Below are 21,660 nucleotides of genomic sequence, written 5' to 3' on the forward strand. Positions count from 1 at the left end.
ATACTTTTGTTTTTGATTTGCTAAGAAAGAGAAATATTACAAAAATATGTTCATTAAAATTTTATTATATTTATATATATATATATACAACACATATATGTCATCTAGTCTAAATAAAAGATATATCCCAGGGAAAGGTTTCACACTTTCTCCCTAACTTTCTTTTCTTATACAAAATTTATTACCATTTACCTTGAATCTAGTATATAAAACCAAAAAAGGGATGGGGTCAACTATAAAAGGCAAGGTCACAATAACTACAATATAAACAACTTAGATCTAGAAAAAAGGGAATGGAGAAGACGAGTTTGAGGTTTTGAGAGAGTTCGGAGTTTTCCGATCAATCTTTGATTAGATATCCAATGTCACTTTTTTATTTGATTTACAAAGACAATTGAGTTTTAAGTTCATCTTATTTTCTCCAATATATCCTTTATTAAAAATATATAAAATTGTTTCTTTGTGTTTCAATGTGAAATCTTAGTTTTACAACTGAGTTGTTAACTAAAAAAATCAGTTAATCTTTTCATATGACCTATGAAAAAGAACTCTATTTTTTTAATTGAAATTTTATCGTACCTTTTATTAATAACTCATATGAAAAAATAAATATAAAATAAAAATTCATTTGGGCCTAAAGCCCAAATCAAAGCAACATTACATGGATATAGGAGACCAGCCCATCCAATCCGCTCCCTCTCATTTAAATATCTCCCTTAAGATTAGGGTTTTTATTTTCGCCCCACAATCTTCATTTTCCCAAACGACCTCTACACCTACACAATGTTCACACAGTGGTTGAACAATACAGTCCACCTACTCATTTTACATATCATCTATGTCTTTAGGTTGATCATCCTGTGTCCTTGACCATCAGGTAACAATACAAAATACTCTTTTCTCTATGTTTTTCTATTTTCGCTATTTCGTGCAACTGACCTTTTTGCCCTTATATGTGCTCTCTGGTAGAATTACTCGTGTTCTTGATGTTTTGTAAATGGAAACGATCTACGGGATGAAAAATAAATTTGTTAATTTTTTCATTTATAAAATTTTTGGCATTCTTAATTATTATTATTATTATTTATAAAAATGTAGAAGTGTTTGTTGTGTTGATATGGTTATTACCAATGGGTGTTAAAGTTGGATTTAAAAATTATTTTTGAAGCTTGAGATGAAAAAGCTTTGCTCCCGAGTTCACTTTCATACATTGAGATTCATCATATTTAGTGATTATTTATGGAGATAAATTTTTTGAAATAAAGTTAGTTAAATTTTTGAGTTTAAGTCTGATGTGTTGTCTGATTTAATTCATGTTTAGGTTGCTTCTCTGTTTGCAATGATATGAGAATATCCATGATTTGTTTAAATTGATTTATCATTGGATAAATAAGTCTTGAATAAAACTTAATTTATTCCACAAATTAGAGATCTCCTTGACTGTAAAGCATATATACTAGTGTATTCCATATGGGTTCAGGGGTGTAATTCAAAGCATGGATAGTATTTTTTGGGGCCTAGACCTATGTTTTAGGCCCTATTAATAAATTTGAAAAAAGTTATATATGATACGGTTCTTGTATTTTTGATGATGTAAAATTGTGTAAATGCTTGAAAAATGTAAAAGATTTGAATCAATTATGTCTAGCGTAGAATAGATTTCCTTTTGTTTGATGTTTTTATTAATTTTTGTTTAAATAGATTAGAAATGTGTAAAACATTGTTTCTCATGTCTAATATATTGTTTGAAGAATGTTCATTTATTTTATTAAATATTCAAATAATTTTTTAGTTTCTTAGATAGGTATATGCTAGGTTTAGGTACAAATAGATGGATTGGATTAAGACCTGTCTTTTGTTCTCCTCTCATCAGAAGAAAAGGAGGTTTCCTAAATATTCTACCTTATAGATTGGGGATCCAAAAAACGTTATAAAAAAATACAATAATAAAGAGTTAAAAGAAAGGAACAACTGAATCAAGATAAAATTATTGAAGTTCTTAATTTGATCAAGAAGTGCTCTAATAGATTTGTCGTACAAAAAAAATCAAGATGCACATCAATTAAACATGAGATCCCTAAAATTATTCCTTTTTAGTTTATTTTATTGCTTTCATAGGTTATTTGGATAAGGATCTAGATAATATAGATCGATTAATCATTTATTTAAAAAAGTCATACCATAACGGTAATACAATTGATCAATTCAGTATAACATAAATAAAACTTTTCGGAACTTTCTAGTTATCAATAATGAGTTTTTCATCAATTATTCTTTAGTTATTTTGATACTTTGTTGTTGAGACGTACATCAAAATTTAATTATATTACTATCATTCTTATTTGTTTGATAAAGATTATCAAATACTATTTTAATTACTTGTTTAATATATATTTTGTGATATTTCAATACTTATATTAGTTGAAGTGGGTTAATGTACTTTTATATGAAAATAACACTCCTAGTTAATTTTAATCTAGAGAATCTCTTTTTCTTGCTTCTTTTGCAGATTAATTAGAGTTTATTTACAAAATAGAACCATTTTGTGTTATATTGTTAAATTGGCTGCCAAACTATGCAATCTGCTTGATAGCTTGATGTTCATATCTCCAAGATTGTTGCTGACAGAAGCAAGCATACCAACAGAAGATGTTGCTGTCACGGTAGTTCCTTCGACACTAGTTGATAACTTGTTAGCTGGTAGAGTCTTTACTAGGTTTGCAATAAGTAACGGTGTTAAATAGGCTCTTTCTTGATTTAGTGCTGCAATATTTGATGGAGAGTACATAATATGCAGGGTTTGCTGCAATGTTACTTGGTTGTACATAATTTGTGGGGTATGCATCAGTTAGAGAACTATATTTTCTTAAAGGCGAATTCCTATCTTTATGGGTAACATGATTATAAGTCATTTGTGAGACCTTTTTCATGGAATCATATGCAACTTGATAGTATGTTGTTTGTGGTGCATCGACTTATTGAGGTTGATTGGACTCTGGTGGAAATGAAGAAAATCCACATATGGTATGGTTTTAAAGTTCACACATCATATTATTAGTGGCATATCCTCTCCACTAGAGTCCGATACACATCATAATATTAAATAACAGATAGTATTAAATAAATAGTATAAAATAATATTAGTATTTACTGTGTACTAATCCTAGTTTATTAAATACTATCTGTTATTAATTATGTCAATGCACCATACATAATATCCTATCAAGCTTCATATGATGCAATGTCATCCATGGAAAGGTTTCATATATGAACTATAATCATGTTACTAGAGAAAATATGGTCTGAGTGATGCATACGCCATAAATACTGTTCATCCAAGTAATACTGCAGCATACCTCGTGAATTGTGAGCACCAAAGCGATACTGCAGCACTAGCCCAATAAAGGTCTATTTTACGCCTCAACTTATTGCAATCCTAATAAAGATGCTATCAAATAAAATCTCAACCATCATTTCTCAACGTACATAAATGTTAGCTCAGTTCCCGGTTCATCAGCATATTCAAGGGAAGCTAAAACAAAGTTAGGCTCAGCAAACACGATTACTTTTTGATATGCCATTTTCGATTTAATATACTTTATTCCCAAAAGAAAACATTTCTCAAAGGGTTTCTTGAATGTGGCATAGTACAACTATACCTCAATAGAAAGCTCGTTCAGTTGACAACTCATTTCTCAAAGCATTTAAATAGTAAACCCGACCGAAGAGTTTTGGAAATAATTGCATAAATGAATTAGGGGATTTCTACGAAACTGCTCAACACCAGTTCTAGCTTGAATTTTGAGTTCGAGGTTTTGACAAACTTGTTGTTAGTTTTCCTCAATTGTAAGCTAGTTTAGTCGACAAATCATTTCTCAAAACACTTAAATAGTGAACCCTTGAATCTATGGTACCTAGTAGCTTGGTATCATAGGCTGACTAAGCTTGGAAAGTAAACACATAATGTAAAGCAAGTAATAAATATTATATCAAGGAATCTGAGGAAAGGAACAATAGCGATAAAACATAAAACGAAAAGATAAAAGTAAACCAATTAATTACAAACCAAATTGGACTCCTATAAATCCATATGCTAAGGTACATTCGTGCATAAGTGAAATGAAAATAACCCAAACGGACCTTCATAAGATTGATGAGTACACATGAGAGCTCAAGTTATTCCTATTTAAGACTAGATATATTCCGTACTGGAGAGACCGAATCCCAGACCCAAACCGTAACTAAGGCATCCCAAAGAGCCCAATAGGACTATATTGACAGGACTCAGACCCAACTAATAGCAAAGCGTCACGACTAAAACTATGGCTAACATATTGGTTATCCCTCAACTAGACTAAGTGACATGTTTGGGATTGAACCGGGGCTGAAAGAACAATCAATACTCGAACCTTATTGAAACACTATGGAAATCCCATAACTTTCTGTTTACTGACATAAAGAGAAACAATTGATCGAAACCCTACCCAGAGTCACAAATGACCCCTACCCACGGTGAGTGGCACCCATACTAACCATCTAGCAGGATAAGCAACTTCCAACTATCCTGTAAATTGGAAACCAACTTATCATCTAAGAGAACAATAAAAAACAATAAAACTATAAAAAAATATATTGTCATACGACAACTATGTGGAAATAACCCCTATAAACTGAAAGTGGTTGTACAAAACTCTAAATAGTCAAAACAGGGGATGCAAAAGTAGAATCAATAATCTACAAATGCCTGATTTTGAAAAGATGGACAAAGGTATAGAGAACAGTCTATAGCAGCCCGGAAGAATTAGCACACCCTTTGATTCAAATGTCATTTTTCTCAAAATTGAGGTCTCGAAGCACCCGTCTGAATATGCCCTATACTTAACAAAGAAAGAGCAAGTGTTATTTTAGTACACAAAAATCATGTACTGGTAGGATCATCGACTAGTCCCATGATATAAATATATACACGAAACCAAAATAAATAATATAAGTCAACATATATACTAACAAGTCAGAAACGACATAGACTCACAACCACATATCTTGACTTAACAAACAAATGAAATGTGTCCCACAGATCACAACAAAACATACCAGTTCTCTTGTGGAACCTATACACGAACTATTACTGTACCATCGTGGTTAACAAGCCAACCGTTATGAAATTCCATACCAGGTGTCATACTCGAGCTAACCACTAGTGAACTTATTGTTCTGGCGTGGTACCCAAGGCAATCAACAATCACAAACAACATGTACAATCAGAATCACAATGAACAACCACACTTGAAGCCACAATTGAATTAAACTTGTTTATTATAAGAGATTATCAACATGATGTTATTTCATATTCACCTGTTATGTTTCCTCAACTCACAGGTGGTGCATCTTAATGTCTACCTTTTTCCACTGATCAAACCATGTTTTGAGTTGATAACCAGCTAGCTCAACTCTCTCAATGTTAGCAACATGCATAACCTCGAACACCTTTTTCAGTTCCTCAGTGAAGTTCTCTCGATCCTCAGTAGTTCTCGAACTATTAAAGCTTGGGGGATTCATCCTTATAGCCTCACGGAACTCAGGTTGCAATTCAGGTGCATTGGGTAACTCTTGTTCCTGATGTTCAACATTCCTTCTAGCTGGATGATCTCTTGATGCTATTCGTCGAGGAAGATTATATGAAAACACACGCAAGCACGAGTCAGAGAAAAACTTTTAGAGCTAAATTCTAATACACGAATGTAATATGAAAGTAGTGAAGAATTTACTAAATGTCGCAGGCTTCTAATTATAGATGTGGCGCACTACACATTATAAACACGACTCTAAAGACATGAATACTCTTCGCCAGGATCAAGATGGTTCTCCTGATGTAGTCACTGGTACGTACGAGTCTTTGATCTTGATGTTTATGTATTGTTATATCTAGGGGTTACTCTTTCTTTTATAACTTGGTACATAGTAATCCAATTTAGCGTTTGTCCAGAACTCTCTTAGAAACTTTCTCAGTCTCTACTGCAGTCGATGACCCAGTTATTGTTAGACAGGTATACATAATTTGCCCTGTCATATTCTCTTAGAAAGTCACCTCAGCAGACCCTGTAGAGTTAGAAATGGTAGACTTTGATGTCATTGTAGCCATGGATTAGTTACATTCCTATTATGCCTCAGTCGATTGTAGAATTAGGATTGTTCCCTTTCAGTTTCCAAATGAACCAATCTTAGAATGGAAGGGTAGTAGTTTAGCTCCTATGGGACAATTCATTTCTTACCTTAAGGCTAGAAAGATAATCTCTAAGGGTTATGTCTATCATTTAGTTCGGTTAAGGATTCTAGATCTAAAACCCCAACTCTTAAGTCAGTTCCATTACTCAATCAATTTCCAGAAGTATTTCCAGAAGATCTTCCTGGAGTCTCTCTCAAAAAGGAATTGACTTTGGAATCGATCTCCTTTCATATACCAAGTCTATTTATATTCCTCCTTAGGGAATGTCTCCAGATGAGCTTAAAGAATTGAAAGAGAAGTTAAAATACCTTCTAGATAAGGACTTCATCAGACCTATTATTTCTCCATGGGATGCACTATTATTGTTCGTAAAGAAGAAAAATGGTTCTCTCAGAATGTGCATTGACTATAGACAGTTGAACAAGGTCACAATCAAGAATAAGTATCCCATTCCCCAGATTGATTACTTGTTTGACCAACTTCAGAGTGCTAGTCACTTCTCAAAGATAGACCTTACATGGGGTTATTGTTAGCTCAGAGCTGAGAAAGTGACATTTTGAAACAGCTTTCGGAACTCGCTATGGTCATTATGAATTTGTAGTTATGCCATTTTTATTAGCCAATGCTCCTGTAGCTTCATGTATTTGATGAACAAAGTGTTCAAACAATACTTGGATATGTTCATTATTTTCTTTATTGATGATATCCTCATTTAGTCTAGGAATGAGGAAGAACATGCGAGTCATTTGAGAATTGTTCTGCAGACTCTCAAAGATTGCCAGTTATTCGTAATGTTTAGAAAATGTGAGTTCTGGTTGTAATCTTTTGCTTCTTTGGTCATATTGTATCTAGCGAGGGGATCTAATTGGATTCATAGAAGATAGAAGTAGTGAAATAATGGCCCAGACCTACCTCTACTACAGATATTAAATTTTCTTAGGTCTAATGGGTTATTACAGAAGGTTCCTGAAAGGATTTTCATCCATAGACTCACCATTGATTAGGTTGACTTAGAAGATGGTCAAATTTCAATGGTCATATGATTGTGAGAAAAACTTTGCAGATTTGAAAACTAGATTAATTACAAGTCCTATATTGATTCTTCCAGAGGGTGCAGATGTTTATGTGATCTATTGTGATCCATCTAGAGTTGGCGTAGGTTGCGTGTTGATGCAGTGAGATAAGTTTATAGCCTACACTTCTAGACAATTTAAGGTTCATAAGAAGAACTATCCAACTCATTTCCTCGAGCTTGCAACAGTGGTGTTTGCACTCAAGGTCTGGAGACACTATTTGTATGGTGTTCATGTATATGTCTTCACTAACCATAAGAGCCTTCAGTATGTGTTTACCTAGAAAGAGTTGAATCTTCGCCAGAGGAGATGGATTGAGTTCCATAAAGATTATGATATGAGTGTGCATTAGCATCTTGTTAAGGCGAATGTAGTAGCAGATGCTCGTAGTATATTATGTATGGGTACTGTAGCCCCTATTGAGAAAGAAAGGAAGGAACTAGTGAAGGATATTCACAAGCTTGCTTGCTTGGGAGTTCGCCTGATGAGTATATCAGACATTGGTGTAACAATTCAGAATGGGGCATAATATTCTTTGGTAGTGGAGGTTAAGGAAAAGCAAGACAACGATCCAATCTTGCTTGAACTTAAGGGTGCAGTCCATAATCAAATAGTGGAGGTTTTGTCCCAAGAGAGAGATGATGTACTTTGCTACCAGGGTAGATTGTGTGTTCATGATGTGGGCGAGTGAAGACAACATATTCTTGTAGAAGTCCATAAATCCATATATTCTATTTATCCAGGTGCCACTATGATATACCGTGATCTGGGGAAGTGTGTTGGTAGAATGACATGACGAGGGATATAGCAGATTTTGTGAGTAACTAACCCAATTGTCAGCAAGTCAAGGTAGAATATCAGAAACCATGGGGTTTGACTCAATAGATCGACATTCCTACTTGGAAGTGGGAAGTGATCAATATGGATTTCATCACATGGTTACCGCGTACAAACATCATGACTCCATTTGGGTGATAATTGATAGGATGACTAAGTCTTCTCGCTTTTTGGTGGTCAAGACTACAACTTCGATAGAGGACTAAGCCAAGCTTTACATTAATGAAATTGTGATGTTGCATGGGGTTCCATTGTCTATCATCTCATATAGAGGACCTCAGTTTACCCATTATTTGTAAAAGTCATTTCAGAAGGGTCTTGGTACTCAGGTTAACCTTAGCACATCATTTCATCTGCAGATGGATGGAAAGTCAGAGCGTACCATTCAAACCCTAGAGGATATGTTGAGAGCTTGTGTGATCGATTTCAGGGTAGTTGGGATGATCACCTTCCTATTATTGATTTCGCCTACAACAATAGCTACCATTCTAACATTTAGATGGACCCTTAGAAGTCTCTGTATGGGCGTAGATGTAGATATCCGGTTGGTTGGTTTGAAATAGGTGAAGCAACTTTAATAGGACCAGATTCAATTCTTTTATGTTATGGAGAAAGTGCAACTCATTAGAGATAGACTTAAGATAGCCTAAAGGGAGTGTTCTACTCTTTCTCCTTAAACTTTCTTTATCTTACCCTTAATCTAGTCTATAAAACCAAAAAATGGTGGGGGCAACTATAGAAGGGAAGGTCACAATAGCTAAAATATAGAAAAGTCTAAATCTAGAAAAAAATAGATTGGAAAAGGCAAGTTTGAGGCTTTGAGAGGGTTTAAAGGTTTCCCATCAATCTTCGATTAGAAATCCAATTTCGCTTTTTTGTTTGATTTGCAGAGGCATTTGAGTTTTAACTTCGACATGATTCTCATTTTGCCAATAGCACCTTTATTCGAAATATGTAAAAAAATCTTTGTGTGAATGTGAATCCTAGTTTTACGACTGAGCTGTTAACTAAAAAATCAGTCTATCGCTTCATATGACCTATGAAAAAGAAATCTACTTTTAATTAAAAAAATTTAGGGCCTTTTATTAATTACTCTAATGGAAAAAAATTATAAAATTCAACTACATTACATGGATATAGGAGACCAGCGCTGGTCCACTCCCTCTCCTTTAAATATCTCCCTTCAGATTAGAGTTTTTATTAACGCCCCACACTCTTTATTTTCTCAAACCCTACACACCTGCACAACGCCTGCATTGTGGTTTAACAAGAAACTCCGCCTCCTCTTTTGTATATCATCAACTTCCTTGGTTATCCGGTACAATACAAAGTACTTTTTTTCTCTTTGTTTTCTCTTTTTGTTGTTTTGTGCAACGAAGTATTTTTGCCCTTAGTTGTGCTCTCCTGTACAATGGTTAGTGCTCTTGATGTTTTGCAAGTGGAAACTATCTATGAGATGAAAAATAATTTGTTAATGGATTCATTTATGAAACGTTTTAACATTCTTAATTGTTATTATTTTTTATAAATTAAGAGGTGTTTGTTGTGTTGATATGTTTATTACGAATGGGTGTTAAAGATAAATTGAAAATTATTTCTAAGGCTTGAGATGGAAAATTTTTGCTCTTGAGTTCACTTTCATACGTTGAACTTTATTATGTTTAGTGATTATTTATGGCGATAAAAATTTGAAATAAATCTAGTTAAATTATTGAGTTTAAGTTTGATGTGTTCTTTGTTTTTATCCATATTTAGTTTGGCTTCTTTGTTTGCAAAATGATCCGAAAAATAAAATGTGTTATATCTTGATTTGTTTAAACTGACTTATCATTGGAGAAATAAGTGTTGAACAAAACCTAATTTAAATCACAATTAGAGAACTTTTTGGTCGTAAATCATGTGTTCCTATTGAAATTTCCTCAAATACATACTAGTTTATTCCATTTGGGTTGAGGGTGTATTTTCGAAGCATGGATAATATTTTTGGGACCTATACCAATGCTTTAAGCCCTATTAATAAATGTGAGAAGAGTTAGATATGACACGATTCCCCTATCTTTGATGACGTAATTGTGTGAATGCTCGAAAAATGTAAAAGATACGAGTCAATCCTATGTCTAGCGCATAACATATTCCCTTTTGATTGATGTTATTATTATTATTTTTCTTTAAACATATGGAAAATGTGAAAAATATTGTATCTCATGTCTAATTGTTTGACGAATGTTCATTTGTTTTATGTAGCATGACTCATGCCCTAGGGATAACAATATCCCACATTGAAACAAAATTAAGTTAAAAATTCTTAGTTTTTTTCGATGGTTATATGCTAGATGTAGGTAGAAATAGATGGATTAGATTAAGAGCTCTCTTTTCTTCTTCTCTTTTCAAAAGAAAAGGAGATCTCCTAATTACTACACTATAGAACAGGAACCCAAAGAACGTTATAAAAAACACAAACACAAAAAAATCAAAATAAAAGAATAATTGAGTCAAGATAGATTATCATATAAAAAAAAAGGAAATTCAAGATGCACATCTACTTAAAGATGGGATATCCCAAAAATTACTCCTTTTAATTTTATTTTTATTGCTTTCATAGGTTATTTAAATGGATAAGGATCTAGAGAACATAGATCCATTCAATCATTTGATAAAAAATATCATCGCATAAGGGTAATACTGTTGATCAATTCAGTATAACATAAATGAAACTTTTTGAAATACTTCTAATTATCTTCAATCTGTTATTCATCCATTATTCTTTAGTTATTTTGATATTTTTTGTTGAGACGTACGTCAAAATTTAATAATATTACTAGCATTCTTATTTGTTTCATAAAAATTATCAAATGCTAATTCATTTACTTCTTTAATATATATTTGTGATATTTTATACTTGTATTAGTTGAACTAGGTTTTTGTACTACTTTTAATGAAAATAACTAATTACTAGTTTGTAATCTACAAACTATCTCAACTATTTACTTTTATCTTCATATATTAAATTACGAAGCTACTTTAATAAAAAAAATTTATAATTTTGTTAAGACAAGAATGAGAGATCACTAAAGGACAAATTTAAGATATTGGTAGTTTTATTTTATCTCCTTAATTTCTATAATTGAAATAGAAAATATTAAGATGTTGTTCAAAGCTAACATATTTTAAAACTCCATAAAAAGTATTGTAATTCACAATAATTAACAATTTAAAACACCTAGAAAGTATTTGAAAAAATTATCATGAGAAAAAAAATTCCTTGATTGTCCAAATTAATAGTAACAAAGAAAACAAGGTATGTAATCTTACCGTCATGTGTTAAAGGACGAGGAACCTTTAATATATATATTTTTTACTTCTGTTAAAATAAAAATAGGAAAACATTAGAAAAAACATGATAAAGCAATATTTCTTTTGTCTCCTTAATTTTCATTATCAGTGTGTTGTTCCAATCTAGCATCAACATGATTTCTTCATAGATAGTGATATTTAATATTACCCTGTGGATGAAAGTAAAAAAAAACGTTTGATATGTAAGCTTTACAAATGGTCCCTCACTCTTTTTATTTTTTATTTTTTTGCTTCTTAAACAGATTAATTAGAGATTATTGACAAAATGGAACCATCTTGTGTAAATTGCTTCCAAACTATACCATCTGCTCGGTATCTTAATGTTCATATTTCCCAGACTGTTGCAGACCAGAAGCAGGCATATTAGAAGAAGCTCCTTCTATCACGGTAGTTCCTTCAGCGGTACTTGATAATTTGTTCGCTCTTAGAATTTTTGATAGGATTGCAGCAAGTTCATGAACCAGGTTCTTGTTAAATTTGCAGAGATAGATATCTTGCTTAAGGGAAGAAAAACTACGACCTACACTAGTAGGAGTTTTCACCAAAACTTCACCAACTCAAAAAAGAAACCTTAGTTACAACTCTATAATCAAAGGGACTAGCTCTAGTACCTCTACTCAACAACTTACTCTAACTATTCAATGATTAACTATTATCAAAAACTATAATCTCGAAGAAGTCAAACCCACTTCTTGTTACAATTCTCTCAAATTCTCTTTCATACTTGGAACAATTATCAGTAAAACGATATTCTAAGATGAAACAATCAAACTATTCTTTAGAAAGTAAACCCAACTCTAGTTCTTCTTTCTTTTGCCTTCTTGATCTCTTTAGTCGTTCTTCCCTTGCTGGAAAATCTCTCGATTGTAGATTGCAAAAACCAATTTTTCCTTCTTGAAATTATCCTATTATAGAGGTGGATTAAACCCTAGTTGACTACTACAAGGAAAGTGATACTTTAGTATTCCTTTTCCGTATAGGATTCCTTTCCCTTTTTTTCCTTATTTGTCGGTGTTTATGTTTAACATGTTTTCCTTCTTTTAATCTATATGTGTAGTTCCTTCCCGCAAATTTATCACAGTGTCGGTACATGCTCGTGAACTTGGTTCATTTTTTCATGCTTGTGAACCTGGTTCATTTTGTCATCATCAAAAGTATATTCAAAATATTGTCAAGGCATCAATTTCCCCCTTTTCGATGATGATAAATACACTCCTTCACTGCAAATGTTTTCTGCAATAAAGCAGTACAACCAACAAACAAAAACAACTTCTCCCTTTTGACACATAAAAAATAAGCATGAAGATAAGATACACAACTTGAACAAATGAAAGAACAAAATTTAAAGATATTAGTCATCCAAACAAGAAACAGAGAGAGCACCAGGGCAAAGGCATAGAGGCACAATAAAAAATGGAAGCACGTCCATTAATTCCAGCATGGACACCCACATATTATCACAGCGACATACAAAATACAATAATTATAACCATTGTCTTAAAAGAAGCAAAAAGAGAACCAAAAGGAACAAGGATTGGATTTAAGTGTGAGAAAGAGGAGGAGGTGGGGTTGGAGGGTTGTGAGAGGATGCTAGGAGTTGTAACACACGATCATCATGAGCATTATTTTCTTGCTCCTGGAGCAGGTGGTCCTTCAACCTGGTCACTTCTCCCTACGACTCAACTAGAGCAGTCTAAAAAGTCTCCTTTTCATCTTGAAGCGTTGCGTTTTGGTACTTAGCAGCATGTAGATCATTGTTAGGACCGAATATAAGCAGGTTTAAATGCGGAAGCTAGCAAAGCAAACCTCAAAAGACCACGAGTAAGAAGACAACGAGAAATATACCAAAAGACACAAAGATTTAACGTGGTTCGGTCAATCGACCTACGTCCACAAAGGAGATGAGCAATTCACTATAAATATGAGAGTACAAAATACAGAGAGAAACAACCTCAACCAATTCACTCATAATACATGGGAGGTTCATACAAGTGATAACGTATCAAGCTTGTGACCCATAAATTCTCCCCCTAACCAAAACTCTCAAAGCCCTTAAGACTACATTGTGAATGCTGATTAAGTTAGAAGGAACATGCCTCTATTAATAGAGTCCTAAACCTTTTCCTAAAAGAAAAGGATTTTTCAATCCAAAACCTTTTCATACAAGGAAAACCTATTTATGGTAAGAAATTTAGGGCAAATAAAACCCAACAATCATTGCAGAGGATAAAAATTGGTCCAGAAGCCCCAGGCACACGTCCAGGAGCCTGATTATCAACAAGTATACTTGAACATTCAGTGAGGGTGGACCTAGTGATCATAGCCTTTTTGTTAAGTGGGTGAACTTCTCCAAGAGGCACCCCAAAAGCTTTGAACACCAAGGTAAGTAAGTTCTCAAAGGCCAACTGATAAGGATCAGGTTTAGGATCAACTAACCTTGCGATGTGCTGAATCATCAAAGAGGGCCAAGCAATGGGCTCTTCTTGCTCCAGTGCATTTGCTATCCTCATATCCCCCAATGAAGCTTCATGACGCCTCTTCCCTCTTGGCATAATCCCTTTGTGCACTATCTTATACAATAGTTCGTGAAAGGGTTCCATTTCACCTTTAATCACCTTCCTAGGCCGTGTAGGGACTCGCCCTTGATTGAATTTGGATGTCAGCATAAAATTTTAATATTTCTTCCATAACTACTCAACCATCTTAATAGTCGAATCATAGAAGATGTCCCCAATCGAACATGCTCAAACACCACTTCCATCCCATTTCACATAAGAGGTTGAAATAGTGTCCTCTAACGCATTAAGATTTACATAGAACTCAACAACGTCATTTTCATACACCAACAGTGAAGTATCAAGAAACATATCTACCCATCCCTGAAACTAGAGTAGCCTACGTAACTTTTGAACTACGATGAATTACCTAACATAAGGATCAAATGTCCCACCCTTAAGAATCGCTTTAGACCCAAAATACCTCTCCTTTCCCATTTTCAAGAACTTGTCCATATTTTTACTACTTCATTGGGAAAGGGATATAATTCAGATGGTATAGATGCAGGAGCCTCATCAAGGATGGAGGAGAGACATGAAGAAGTGCAATGCAAAAGAATGGGCTTCTTTCTGGAGTCCTTGAGTTGTGAAATATGAATAGCTTGAACTAAGAGGAAGTGAAGTAATACTTGCACAATTTCCCGGTATTCATTGAATACTTCACACGTAACACTGCTTATTATTTTTCTAACACGTCTCATATTTGTAATCAATATGGCTTGATTCGGTGGCCTCATTGAGTTAGGCCTGACTAGAGATGTGTGTGAAAGGAACCTTACAGATGGTACAATTTATGGCAACATGTTTATGAGGTATACTGAAGATATTTTGATGGAGTTGACTTAGTAGGATATCGTTAAGGTGAAGATGTGGTGAGGCGGTGGGATTAGAGCTAGAGGGTTTGGGGAAAGAGGGTTTAGTGACTAGTGGGGTGGGAGGAATGGAGGCTTCTGTGGTGAGTGGTGGAGATAAAGAGTATAGGGGAGCTCAGGTTAAAAAAAAGAGATTAAGATTATGGATTTACGATGCATATGGAGAAAGCGAAGGGGTGAAGGTTCCCTAGGGGAAAAATTGGACAAGAGAGATATGATTGAGTAGAGCCGAAGATGGCTGACAACATAAAAGGGATTGGTCAGTGGGGGTGGGGGTGGGGTTCACTCTCCCATGAGGAAATGCCTAAGATGATACTAGAAGTGAAGAGTTTTCCTATGAGAAAGTAGAGTCCTCATTTTCGCAAGTTTCACACTCAACTATTTCTCGTTCTCATTCACATACCTAAATTATCACTCCCCTTATGTTAAAATATACCTGTGGATAAACTTTACTTTCGCACATAAAAAAGACAGACAATATCAATCAAACAAGTATTGAATTAGGTCAATTTTTATTATCCTACATGAGATCATATAATAAATTAATGATAGAGATTGTTATTATAATTAAATTGGATAGATATCCTACTGAACCTTACATTCATACTAAAAACAACTACGGAAAAACAAAGATTAAGAGATTCTAGTTATGGGCCTAGCAAAAGAAAAATTGGGATAGGATTCTATAGGATCTCCCCCCCTAAATGCAACCTAGCTATAAATCTGATGTCTAATTCAAACAAATAACAGATAATATTAAAATAGAAAAAAGGAAAGTGTATTACCTTTGTTGAGCGTCGACTTGAGAGCTCGAGTTGACAAACTTGTTCAGGTTCCACCTTTTTCTCAATGAATCAAAAAGAAAAGGAAGGAAAAAGAATTTAAACTATGAGCGGATATTTTTACAACTTAAATTTTTCCATTTTGGGGGTGTGAAAACCATTGAAAACAATGAATGGGTCGGGTTAAAATCGTATGAAACAGGATAAATTAAGATTTAATGGTCAAATTTAACACATATAAATTATCACATTTCTGTAAGTTTCATATACTTCATCTATCCATTGTTTAATTTATCTACCTAACGTATCATTCCCTTTGTATTAAAACACACCTTGATGTTGACTTGGCCAAATATTTATTCCCGACCCGCAATAGGCGCATGTAGGCCAACTCATTATCAAGGTGTGCTTTAACATAAAGGGAGTGATAGATTTGGTAGTTAATTTAAAATGGATAGATGAAGTATGAAACTCGCTGAAATATGATAATTTATGTTTGTTTTGACCATTGGCTCTTAATTTGTCCTATTTCATACGTTTTAACCCGGCCAATTCATTGTTTTCATATGATTTTCAAACCACAAAAAGGAGAAAAGTTGGGTTGTAAAAAATTCGTTCATAGTTCAAATGTTGCTTCCTTCCCCGCATTTTCAATTCAAGGAGAAAAGATGGAACTCGGACAAGTTCGTCAACTCGAGTTTTCAAGTCGGCGCTCAACAAAGGTAATGCACTTTCCTTTTCTATTTTATTTTAAGATTATGTGTTATTTTTTAAATTCAACATTAGATTTTGTAGCTAAATTGCATTTATGAATTACATGATCTTTCTTTTTGCATTGTTGTCTTTATTGTGAGTTTAAGGTTCAGTAGGATATCCATATAATTTAATTATCATAAAAGTCTCTTTCATGTATATATTTTACTATCTCATGTAGGCAATAATAAAAATTGACCTAATTCATACTTGTTTGATTGATATTAAATGTCTTTGTCTTTTTTATATGTGTGAAACTAAAGGTTATTCACTCAGCGTTGAGGTGTGTTATAACACAAAGGGAATGGTAGTTTAGGTAGGTAAAACAGAACAAAAAATAGTTGAGGTATGGAACTCGCAAAAAAGTGATGGCTTCGTTGTTGCTTTAACAAGTTACTCTAAAAAAGCCAAGGACCATATGAGATTTCTCATTAGAAACATAAGGCGTGCGTAGCCCAGCTAAGTATCGAGGTGTGTTTTGACACAAAGAGAGTGATACTTTAGATAGGTAAATGGACCAATGGGTAGTTAAGGACTGAAACTCGCGAAAATGTGATAATTTAGGTGTGTTTTGACAATTAACTCGTACAATATTATCAAAGGTTGAAGGACTTGTGTCTTAGGTCACAAGTTAAAAACTATGAGAAGTGAACTAAGTCCAGTATTTAAGTGGAGAACGGTAGAGGGGTGGGCCATCATTCACGAGTTTCAAAGGTTTTTGTTGGTCAAGAGGTCGGATCTAGATATATTTCTCGTTCATTGAAAAAGAACATCAAAAGAATCTTGGAACCACTAGATGTAGATCTTTTGGTGTGATAATGAAAGTCAAACTATGTTAGAGTTTAGTTCATTCCTTCAATTAGCATTGAATCCTTCAATTGTGCCTTTTCTGATTCGGTTGCAACAGTCAGAGTTAAGAGCGGAATGGCATGTATCTAAGGCACAAGACACATACTGTCAGGACCGGAGACTACCCTCTGTCATTCTTAGTCTAAAGGGTGATCATTACACACCCATACTAGCAAGTATTTCTAGGACTTAGGGATGGCTACTAAAGGTAACGGGTGAACCTTCATTCCAAAATTTGTTCGATGCTAAGTAAAATTCCCAATGTAAAATGTTGATAAACCACAAACTTTGATAATCTAATAATACTAAATGATGTTGATAATAATTAAGAGTAGCTCATGAATACTGATAATTTGATAATAAATGTGAGACACTTATCTAAAAGCATCTTAAATCGGGAAAACTGATAATTTGAGGTATGCAACTAAAATAGTATTGTTCTGTCACATGAAATTAACAATGTTCCAAGGGTTCTTGAAAATATATTTAGAAATAATGAATGATAGTCTGAAAACACATAATTAAACTACTCATGAAGAGGAATGGAAAATATCATGGAATTCATGTTTTTCATAAAACTCTAAGCCTTGTAGAAATCATGAACTGAGAAACTTGGTTTTCTTTGGGACTCAATGGGTGAAAAAATATCCATTGATGAAATCCCACATACCTTGAAAGAATACACTACCTGAAATTTAATTTTGAGACTTGAAGATGAAGAACCATGGTTCTTGGTTGGGAGGAGCCTTGAATGCAAAGAATTTGATTTCTTAGTATTAGGACGTGAATGGGGATGTTTAGGTCAATTAATTTCCCTTAATCCTACTTAGAATAGGTAAAAAACGACATAGTATATGGATTAAAAGAGTTGGAAAAAAACAAAATGACCCTCAGAGAAAACTGAAATTGGCAGGTCTTACGAGGGAATCAATGGTAGGTGTTTCAATTCACGGACCAAGGACCCCTATCTATAGAAATCTTTCTGAAATATTTGGTCTCTAAAGTTGATCTAGATAGTCTTTACAGTCTATGGTTCAATGTTCGTAAAAATAGGGAAAATCAAGTTTCAAGACTTCAACTCAGCCTATCTATGGCCCGTAAAAGGTTTTATGACTCGTAAAACTGAGGCTAAATGTCAAGTTTCAGTACTTTGATTTACGGACCAATCTACTACTCGCAAATGTGATTACGTCCCTTAGACTAGACTCGTAAGACTCAAACATGAAATTCCAATCTATGAAATTTAATATACGGATCAAATCTACTGTCTTGAGTTCCTTTTACGGCCCTTAGATGGTGTTCGTAAAACTTAGAATTTTCTGCAGACTTCCATTTTTTACTTTTCATGGTATTGTCTAAATTTAAAAACCTCTGAGGTGTTGTTACACCTACACAGTTGCTCGAGCACAATTTAGAGCTGAAAAATTTATTATGACTAAAGATCCTGACTTGGCTTTGTATGCAGTGGTATGGCTACATAGACTAAAAGTGGTCAGTTAATCACTCTTCATAAAAAAATTACATGGATTATGTAGAAAACTATACGGTGTATATAGGTCAAAACATCACGTGGATTACTCTTAACGAAATTATTGGCTTTGCCGCTGTTTGTACATTAATCTTACTTACAAAAACAGATTGTAATGAAGTACTATTTCTATTCTCATTGAGATCTTCAACTGCTGATAATAGGAGTTCTCGAATTGTAGCAACCACTAGAGAACATAAATTCTACCTTGCTTCTGCTAAGTTTGACAATGTATAGCATAGCCATCCCTCGATTGCAATTAGTCTTTTAAATCCCTTGATAGTTGTTTAGAAAGGGCTTCAGAATGCATAGAGTTCTTCTGTTGACTTGATGTATGTTACTTAAGAGGCAATAAGATTTATACAAATAGCAACTCGAGTTATTACACTTGGAGTTTCTTGGTATTCCACTTTTGTTACTATTATATGTTTCTTGCACTTCGATTATTGTATTATTTTGTTGTAGTTACTAATTCTTTTTTAGTATGTTCAATCATGTCTTCTTAAGTATTTTGTTTTGGCTTTGTCATTCCTATTGTTTTCTTTTTCCACTGATTTATAATGCTTTTACTTGAGCCGAAGGTCTATCAGAAATATCCTCTCTACCTCCCCGCTTGCAATGTATGTTGTTGTTCATGTCGAATAGTAGACAATTGTGCTAGTACCTTAACATTTGTGTTTTTGATGTCATTTGAGGAACAACAAGAATCCTTTTTCTTGCTAATTTATGCGATTCATCTTAGTTCTTATAAGCTTTACAGCTATTTCAATGAAGTTGCTTTTACGATAACTCAAGTATGACAAACGTCTATTAACTAATTACTGTGGATTACTTGAATGTGATCTTACTTCCTTTGAATTTGGAAGTTTTTATGTCATACCGAAACCTAGGATTGTCTTGTATGCCATTTCTCTTGTACTCATTGAACAGAGTCAGAAATTGTTTTTAACATGAGAAAGTTGGTACGGCAAGTTCATTTGCGCTTAGCTCACACATCCAGTGTTGTATTCAACTATTATCTAATTCATCCCTTTTCTTTTCAGGTATGATTGCACAAACAGCAGTAGAAACAGTTTGAATGCTCAGATTGGCGTATTTTGCATTATTTAAGCCTCCAACTCCAAAAAAATTGGTTCACCAGATTGTCCCCCGGTGACTTCGCCGAGGGTTCAATTAGTGATGGGAGATATTTAGCCTAAAAAAAGGGGTGGTGTTGTCAAGGAGAAGGCAAAGCACATCATCATTATTTTTCATGGCTTCGATAGTTCTAAAAACTTGATGTTACCATTATCTGAAGTATGAAAACTTTTATAATTTCATATTTAGCATCAATATCAAGTTTTCTTGCTCCTGCAATAAGTTTGAAACTCTGAAAAGTCTTGCTGAGATCAATTGTCTGGCTTTCAACCATATTACAAAGTGCAAGCAAACTTGGACATAACATACATGATAGATACTAAAATGAATACGCTAAATATGGAGTTTTAAAAGTTTTCATACTTGGGATATCGGCAACCTCAAGTCTTTGCACTATCAAGTCCCTGAATAGAATGAACTTGTGATTTTCCTTCTTCTTGGCAACGCAACCCTCTTTGTAGGCTACATATCTCCCATCAGTGAGTTGGACCCTTGTGGAAGTCACCGGAGGACAATCTGGTGAGCCACAAACATTTGGAGGGGGGAGGTTTAAGTAATGTCAAATAAGCCCATCCGAGCATTCCAAGATCATGATATTGAATCCAAGGGATCTTCTCTTCTAGATAACAATTGAGTTCGCGTGCAATAAGTCTGTCATAGAGTCCTTGCCAAAGTTGGACCGAACCTTTGTTATCTAGAAAAAGGAATTACCAATCCATTGGAGCAAAATCACAATTTTCAAGCTAACTATCAAGTCATGATGCAAAGATTCAAACTCGCCTTAATTTCATGCCTTCTCCTGGACAAAGACATAGTTCCAGAATTATGACAAACATAATGGTTAGCAAATACTATCTATGTTAGTGCAACATTAGATGTTTTGGGGGGTGGAAAAGTTACATTATATATACAAAGTAAATATGTACATCTTTTTATGTATATAGTAGAGATATTGACAGATTTGTTAATTCACAATGATAGTTATTCTGAAACCATATTAAGGGAACTTTTCACTAGTTAACGGTGAGCTTCGGAGCAACACTAACGTTGTCTCTGTGTGACCTATAGGCCACGTGGAAGAAACCATGTACTTGAACCAGAGTAAGATGCCCATATCACGTCCGTTATAAGGTGCATCCCTTTCACCAACGTTGCTAACGTGGATGCTTTGTGCACCTTGCTTCCCCTTTTGCATGTATGGTAACTTGAAAGAAACTTAATGCAACAACATTTGTGATAAATATCAATATATATTACTCTCTCATTCTCAACTTAGAGATACAGTTGGAGTTTGGAGAATCGTTCAAAAAATTTTATGGCTTTTAAGTATTTTATTTTGTTAATTATTATGAATTATAGTACTTTTCACATAATTTTCAAATGGTACATATCTCTCTCTCTCTTTAAGTTTCTTGCAAGTTACCATCTTATCCTCAAATACATGCAATTTACGTGGCACGGATAGAATTTAAAGAATCAACCAAATTTTATTAGTTTTTTCAAATAATTCAAGTTTTTAATTATTGAGATTTATAGGGGTTTTACGTCATTTTCAAAATATTATTTATTACTTTTTTGTCTCAATTTATGTGGTATTAGACTCAAGCAATTTTTTTATGTGTCTTCTAAAATTTAAATATTATAATTTGCTAATTATAGTGATTTGTAGATATTTTATATTTAATTGGCAAATA

At 33.8% G+C, this 21,660-nt stretch overlaps 1 long non-coding RNA gene across 2 annotated transcripts; it reads left to right on the forward strand.

Moving 5' to 3' along the window:
- Positions 1-742: 742 nt before the first annotated feature.
- LOC112941808 (uncharacterized) lies at positions 743-21,215 on the forward strand. Of its 2 annotated transcripts, XR_003247404.2 has the most exons (5): positions 743-877; positions 2,510-2,663; positions 5,380-5,882; positions 11,733-11,877; positions 19,873-21,215. It is a non-coding gene; the product is annotated as an uncharacterized lncRNA (long non-coding RNA). The 2 variants fall into 2 exon arrangements; XR_003247405.2 differs by lacking the exon at positions 5,380-5,882.
- The last annotated feature ends 445 nt before the right edge of the window (positions 21,216-21,660 follow it).

This window comes from Solanum lycopersicum, chromosome 7 (assembly GCF_036512215.1).
Source record: "Solanum lycopersicum chromosome 7, SLM_r2.1".
In the NCBI taxonomy this organism is placed as follows: Eukaryota; Viridiplantae; Streptophyta; class Magnoliopsida; order Solanales; family Solanaceae; genus Solanum; species Solanum lycopersicum.